An 8,172-nucleotide genomic window follows, 5' to 3' on the forward strand; every position below is an offset into this window, starting at 1 on the left:
TCGAGCTATCCATGCATGGCGGTCTCAGTTCCGGTTGCCGCCCCTCCCCCACAAACCTCCCCACCTTGCCTTTTGGGGAGCGATCTCCTTCTTAATACTCAGGGTTTCACCAGGACTCCAGTTAGGGCCCAGATTTTCTCCTTCAACAGAACCGTGGCTGCCCCACCGAGACCAAAGCCCTCCTTCCCGCGGTGCCCCCCCATAAATAAATCAACCCAATAACTATACTGGGGCTTCCCCGCGCTGCCGCTAGGGCAGGTCTTCGTGAGGTTCCCTTGATGATGGGCAAGACTGGCACTTCAGTCTATATTCAGGGTCCTTACCTTAACACCTGGCCAGTCCCAGAATTTCCTTCTCCACCGACCGAAGGTCTCGTGTCGCAGACTAAAGCGGAAGTCGGAGTGAGCCACGTCCGGCCGAGGGGTCTCTGAGAACCATCAGCAGGGGAGGGTCTATGGCTCGCCAATGATAAGAATCGGAGCCCAGACTCTTTTCTCACGTGACTTGAGTCCACCAATCCACACCGTCCCCGAGTCCGCGGAAGGAAAAGTCGGGGCGTATCACCTCTAGCATCCTCCGCCTGGGACTCCCAGACCCGGGAGAGGGGCGGGACTCTGAGGAACCTCCTCTTTTGCGGAGACATTTTCTTTTTAGTATTCAGGCAGGGTCCTCACTTGAACTCCACTTAGAGCCCAAATTCCTCCCTTTGTATAACTGGGGCTGGTCCCTTTCTACCGAGGCCCTCACCTACTGAGACCCTCCGGTTCGAAACGAGGAGCCTCTTTGTTGAGCACTCCGCTCAGCTTAGACAAAGAACCGAGCAGGGGAAATGTGTGACCCTCTCCGCTGGCGGGGTTCCCTCATACCACTAGGTTCTCACTTTGACTCCTGTACCTGGTTCTCCTCTCTCTGAAGAATTGGGCCCACTCCAACTAGACCAAGGCTTTTCCCTCTCCCTGAGACCCCGCAGGTGGAAAATGAGGGGGCTCTTCAGCGTGACAACTCTGCCTGCGACTCGTAGGTCTTGGCGGGCGCGGGAGCGCCGCCTCTGTTCGATTGTGGATATTTCCCTCATTCCTCCCTAAAATTCATCACGTTGACACCTGACTAGTCCTGGGACTCCACCGTCGGAGGACCTGAGCTGCTCCCCTCACATCAAGGCCCTCGCCATCTGAGACTACAGATAATTCGAAGTCCGAGTGAGGCAGATCCAGCCACAACTGTTTCGAACCTGCAAGAGCGGACAGCCAGGGCAGGACTCCACAGGACCACACTGCTCTGGCCGGGTCCTTCCCTCACTCCTCATTCGGGATCCTCACCTTAAAGCCTATCAGAGGCTCACACTCCTCCCTCTACCCACCTGAGGTTGCCTTCCTTGGACCAAGGCTCTCTGTTCCTGAGAAGCTTGCAGTATAATTGAGGGGATGCTCAGCCTCACAGGGCTGCCTGGGACCGTATAGGTCTTGGAGAAGCCATAGGCTGATCTATGAAGGTCGTCCATATTCTGGAGTGTTGATGTCCCCAGTCCTCCTACAAGAGAGTTCTCATTTTGGCTCCTGTCTCCTTGATGAAAAATTTCCTAGGAAATGTCATATCCCTTCAGACTCTTGAACACTTTTGTAAACTTTGCAGAAAATGCTTCCTTGTCCTGGAGTTACGAGAGATGAAGAAGCTGTAGCTCAAGATAGGGTTCCCAGGATAGGTGATGGGCTGCCAGAAGAAAAGCCAGCTGATCAATTCCTTCTCTTTACGGACCAACCAGCCTCTTATGCAACTTTGGTTCTAATATACTAACTTTCTACAGAGAAGGGGCAGAGCCTCAAGATTGTGAGCCCTGTCCTTTGGAGGTGACCTGACATTGCATATGTATGTAGGTGATCATCTTGTCATCAAATATTATCTTTTTAATTTGTATTCATTCATTTTGGTATTCCGTGTATTCCAATCCAGTAGTTAGTACACAGTTTTTCTGCTTACTACCTGAGATGCATTTTAGAGTAGAGAGAAGCAACGTGAATTAAGAGATACAAAGCTTGGATGGGTGGGATAGTGTGGGAATAGTTTTGTTTTAAATAAGCCATTTTGGGGGGTCTGTGCATGAGAAAGTTTACTTTTGTCTCTGTATGTTTTTCACCCGCATGTCTCCTAATTAAAACAAACTCTTATGCTGTTGAATGAATGTTCCCTTTCCAAATTCATATGTTGAAGTCCTAGCCCTCAAGGTGTTGATACTAGGAGGTGGGGGCCTTTGGGAGGGGATTAGATCGTGAGAGTGGGGTCCTAATGAATAGGATTAGTGCCGTTATAAAAGCAGCCCCGAAAAGCTCCCTTGCCCTTTCCACTGTGTGAGGGCACAATGAGAAGGTGCCATCTCTGAACCAGAAAGTGGGCTCTCACCAGACACCAAAGCTGCCTGTACCTTGATCTTGGACTTCAAAGGGTCCAGAACTGTGAGAAATAAAATTTTGTGGTTTACAAGCTACCCAGTCAATGGTATTTTTATAATAAGTTTGACCATCCACAGTAATGTACATCAAGGAGCTCACTGAAGGCTCACCAGTCTGTGTTTACAGGTCAGGGAGCCCTGTTTATTTCACTCATGTCTGGAGAGGCATAATTTTCTAATAATGGTGAATTGTGTCAACATTAGCTGGTGCTGCTAGTTATGGTACTTTTCTACAGTTTGGATTTGCAAATTGGACAGCTGCCTCTTACAGACACTGACCTCTATTAAGATGCTTGCACCTGATTAACCTTCTTAAGATGCTCACCAGCCCACAGCATGGTAGAAGGGAATCCATGTCCAGCTGGAAAATTAGTCCTGGCATAGCAACGCATTTTCACTGTTGATGAGTGACTCTGCACTGCAAATGGAAGCTGTCTGACACTTCTGTTTGGAATTGTAAGTAAGGTAAGTATTAATATATGCCTAAAAGGCAGAATTGATAACTTTTCACTGAATAACTTTCTATGATTTCAATTTTGAACCATGAGAATGTCTCACTTATTCAAAAGTTAAATACGTATCTTAAAACCTCTAGTATTATGAGGAACTACCTGGGGTGCTTGTTTTAAAATGCAGATTTTTAGGCCACCCTCTCAGATGTTCCAAGTCAATGTTGAATTGAGGAATCTGCATTTTGCAACAGGTAGCCTGGGTGATTCTCATGTTGATGGTTCTGGAACCAAAGAATTGTAGTAGGGCATATGGCTACAGACTACATTTATGCCACAGCCATATTTTTATTGAACATTGAATACATGCATCTGTCCATTTCATAAATTATGCTTTATTATATTAAGAAATAAAACACATTTTTATCTTCTATGTCTTGAATGGCTTACTACACGGGATGTGACATAATGTCATACAAACCATGTACAATATGACAGAAGCACTGGTAACATTTCATGAAAAATAAGAGTACAATCAATGAGCACACTTGATAGATAGAATTTTACACAGTCACACAGTTAAGTTTGCACATTTAAAAGGATCTGAGTCATTCATATTAATATTGTGAATTTCTTATAAGTAATTTATTAGTCTAAGGAGTCTAGGCAAAGCCAAACCATGACATTATTTATACTAAGTACCACACCTGGAACTTGTTCTGAGTTATTTAACACAGAGCACATTTTTAATGCAATAAATATTTACAGTTAATAGCAACAAGTACAATTATAATTCACAAAATATGGGTCTAATATTTAAAACGAAACAATATGACATTAAACAAGTTTGTGCCATGTATTTCTGCAACTCACTGTTGATGAGTGACTGTTTCAACAAATTTTATTACCCACAACCCCGCTGACTTGGATGTAAGAAAAGTCATGTTTGAATCAGTTAAGTCAGATTATGGAAAAAAATGTTTAAAGAAAATCAGTTTAACTTCCTTAATGTACATTATCAATATTGATACATCAATCAATAGCTAAAACTGAAGCAAAGTGATGAAAAAATTTGGATTCACAACAGGCCTAAATTATATAATGTACCTTGAACACTGAAATCCTGAGTTATACAAAAAATTTCAAGCTTGTCTGGGAATTAATGAGGTGTTGAATGTGTGAGGTTTTACTGTCCATTAAAATGATCCTTTTAAAAGACCATAAAATTATCTGAGTCCTTTCATGTCATTATGTGGCTCTGGGAATGAATTTTAAATTGGAGGAAAAAGAAAAATAATCTTATCTTCTAGAACATGAGCTCAGGAGGGCAGAGAGATGACTGGCTTTATGACAGGGCACTTTGGGCTGGGCACTCAGAGAGCTAAGTCTGAACCTGAGCTCATGATTTGCCCCTTAGTCCAGGAGAGATTTTTCTGTTAGAGGCTATTCAGGTAGCTTGAGTCTCGGCTCCTGGAAACCAACCACAGTCAAATCTTACTCTTTGGAGAGTGGGTGGAGTGGGAGAATTAGAGGTGGGGTGGGAGGTGGGATGAGGGAGGAGTAGGAGAGTGGATGGATGTGGACTTTAAAGAGATCCAGGTCCACATTAATGCTCTGCCATTCAACTGTGCCATTTGACCTTGAGATCTTGAAGTAATCTCCCTAGCCTCAGCATCATTATCTGAATACTCTTCAAGGTACTTGTGAAGATGAATAGCAATTTGCTTAGCCCTGCATTTAGCACATCATTGGTGCCTGGTAAAGTTGAACTCCTTCCTTCCAGCACTTCTAGAGCCACAGAAATCCATTCAGGTTTCAGAAAAACATGGTATGTTCTATGACTCGTGTTTTTTTTCTCCCAAGGATCCTGCCCTTCTTATCTTAGCCTTCCACTTCATTGCGATGCAGAATGCTGTTCCCACTAATGTGCCTCTACTGGGGCAACCAACAATGATGCCACTCACTCCCTTGAGCCAAGGTAAACAGACTCGCTTTGAGGGTGACAGACTATCCTGTAAACTGGGGAAGCAATGATCAGCTCTGTTCTTCAATGTCACAGAACGAGCCATGAGAATGAATGCAGTCACATTATGTTTCAGTCTCATTGTGTCATGGGCCTTTTAATATAATAGTAGATGTTTACTAGTAAATGTCATTTGCAAATTTCCATGGTCAATGATGTAAAGCAGCTCTTTGGCCAGCAGGGAAGGCTTGGATTAGATGAGGCAATGAGTATTAAAAGTACTTTATAGACGACGAACACTAGGTAAATGTGTTTTTTGAATTAATCACGGACATGTAATATTTGAACTCAGGGATTCTTAAACTTTTAAAGCATTTAGGTAAATTCCATTGAATTCATTTCTAACATGAAATTTCACAAGAGAAAAGTCTGTCCTCAGTGTGCTTTTGATTACTCTGGGTATATTCAGCTGGAGATAACGCTTAGTCCCCAGCAAAGAAAGGGTGTCTTCAAAGGCCAAAGTTTTGGTAAGAGATTGCTCGATATTAAATTTGTTGTGTTAGCGTTGGGCATGGGGAGCGGGGTAGATCAAGGTGGGGGCTGAGAGGAATGACCATCCAGATACAGAATACAGTAGAGCTTGTTGCGGCTTGATTTCATTGAATAGCTCACACAAAGCCTGGTCCCAGGAGAGTGAATAATTCCTTTGTTTTTAGCTGTTAATCCATTTCATGAAAATACAGCCAAAAATTAGACAAATGGGCAAAATGTTATCCATTCCTCCCAGGAACCCAGGGTTAATTCTAAGCTACTCTACTCTCTAATAACTGCTCCTTCCTGGTGTGGATGTGAAGGGCACAAGTGGCAAGAAAGTTTGCCTCCCTCCCAGCTCATGACACAAGTGCATGCTATTTATTTTGCTCTCATATAGTCAGATTCCCAGCGCGATCGTTTCTGTCTGGCTTCTGGGAAAAGTGACTCAGCTACCTTTGAGTCCACAGATTGAGGATGTCATTCAACTTGTAGTCCCGAAACAAAGGTAATCTCTATTACTAGAAGCCATTTGGTGCATAAATACACTGAAACCGATAACCAACTGCTACTTTTGGCATAAACAAAGACTTTATAACTTAAGTGTGTCCATGTCCTATGGACAAGTTCATTTATTTTCGTTCACTGTGCATTTTCATAACAAGCTAAACTTGGTTCATGTGATGTAGACTCTAAACTTTTTATTTACATAGGGTGTCTCCATCCTTCGAGGTGAAACCACATTGTGGGTCGAAGTGGGAAATCTAGGACTTGATAATGAGGCAGAAGGCCAGGTTCAATGACGGAGTGAGGGTTGCCAGAAGAACAGGGTTTAGCCATCCCTGTTTATGGGGACTCATCAAATCAACAAAAGGGAGGGGCCTTGTCTGCACCAAGCTGGGAGGATCATCTTGCTGTGGAATATCGCTCCTACCAGTAGCCAGTAGCTGCACTTCCCTGCCAGCAGCAGCCATTGGTGGGAAGACTGCTTTGTTTATTGCTTAATCTATCACTATTGAGCTGCCCGCCTCAGGGAGGCTCAATTTAAGATAGATTGAAAGGTAGTGTCTGTCAATTGAATAAACACAGATGGTTTTCCACAGCAAAAATTGATTTTTTTCTCTTGCCCAAGACATAAGCACTAAATGTGATTATCTTTGGAAGCCAGGCGTGAAAAGTCTTAGCTCCAAGCCTCTGCCACACTCCACCCTAGCAGAGAGGTGATACCATGTGAGGGTGCGGGTCTGTCTCATTGTGATTTTGGTTCTTGAGGTGAAATAAAAATTTAACTTCCCTAGAGGAGGGCCCAGCTAAGTCAATCCCAATTACACTTGAGTCAAGCCATTAGTTGATTCACATAATAGTTTTACCACTTCTAGGTCACTCGCTGGCAAAGGCCTCCTCCATCCCTTTCACTTAGGAGTCTCAAAGAGGTGATGTGATTCGCCTAAGGACACACAGCTAGACTTCAGTGTCCTCATTGTTTGACCGCAAGTTAGTGGGGAGACCAGATACAATCCATGTCATGATGGTAACTGAAGGAGACATTAAGATGAGTCCTACGCCCAACATGTCTTTGGAAGCAGATAGATCAGAGATGCTCGAACAAGTCATGCTACGTACCCAGAATGCTATACACCTCAGCGACTAACTAGATATGGAATCACAGTTAAGAGTTTTGAAGAAAGCCACAAGTAAGATTGTGGAGCAATAGTTGGAAATAACAGGTACATGGAGGTTGAAGAAGGGCGAGTAGCTTTTATATAATGAGAAAAATGAGCAATGTGTTTTCTTATGTCTCTTTCAGTTCTAATTCCAAAACATAACAAGCTAATGGGACATCATTCATACAGATTATTCCAAGGAGCCCCTAGATGTACTGGAACAATCCGTCTCCTACCACTCCACAAATGTGAACACGAGTGTAGAATGGTGGTTGAAGGATTTGCCAAGAGGAATTGTTACAAAGGTAACGGAAGTGGCAACTGTGAGCAGGTGGGCTCTACAAATGCTTAGAGAACTAGAAACAATGACAAGACTAAGAGGAATTTAGCAATAGAAGGGACCTCAGCACTGTCCTCTCATTCTAGAGATGAAAAAATGAGTCTAGAGAAGGGAAATTGATAGTTAAGCTTCTATAGCTAGAGTTGGCATGTCAAGCTAAAGATCTTGGTTCTTTCAGCTACACAATCTGTCTTGCTTTTCAAACTATCTGATGTAATTGTGGACTACCAGGAAGGCAGGTGCGTCTAGTGTATATGTACACGTAGCAAACAGAAGTGAAGTGGTTTCACTCTAGCTAATACACCTGTAAACACAAAGCTTTACAACCATCTTGGTCCTAACTTCTAAAGCTCTGCAGACAGGGAGTGTTTCCTTGTCTCAAAAATCTTTCAATATACGCCATGTAGAAAAGAGAGCTGACTGTTCTATCTCACCTGGATAGAGAAAGTCAGAACTAAAATGGTCTCAGCATGTAAAGAATACATATTGGGGCGCATTTGCAGAATTTGGATTTATCTGAAAGTGGGTTAACATATTTGTAATCTATCTAATTGCCCTGGCCTCGAGTCAGAAAATGAATAAACAAACAAACAAAAAAACCCCTTAGTTCAGTTTTTTAAAGATAGCCAAATCCTTTTACTTAGAAAAAGATTTAAGTCCAGTATTTCTCTGTACATAGACTGTTTTGCAAATATTCTTAAGTAGAAACTTGATATATCTGTAGTTGATTTTCAATCCGTTCTTAAAGTTAAGCCCCCTGTATCTTTGTTATACATATT

The sequence above is a fragment of the Pteropus medius genome, unplaced genomic scaffold (genome assembly GCF_902729225.1).
Source record: "Pteropus medius unplaced genomic scaffold, Ma_sr-lr_union100, whole genome shotgun sequence".
NCBI classification, from domain to species: domain Eukaryota; kingdom Metazoa; phylum Chordata; class Mammalia; order Chiroptera; family Pteropodidae; genus Pteropus; species Pteropus medius.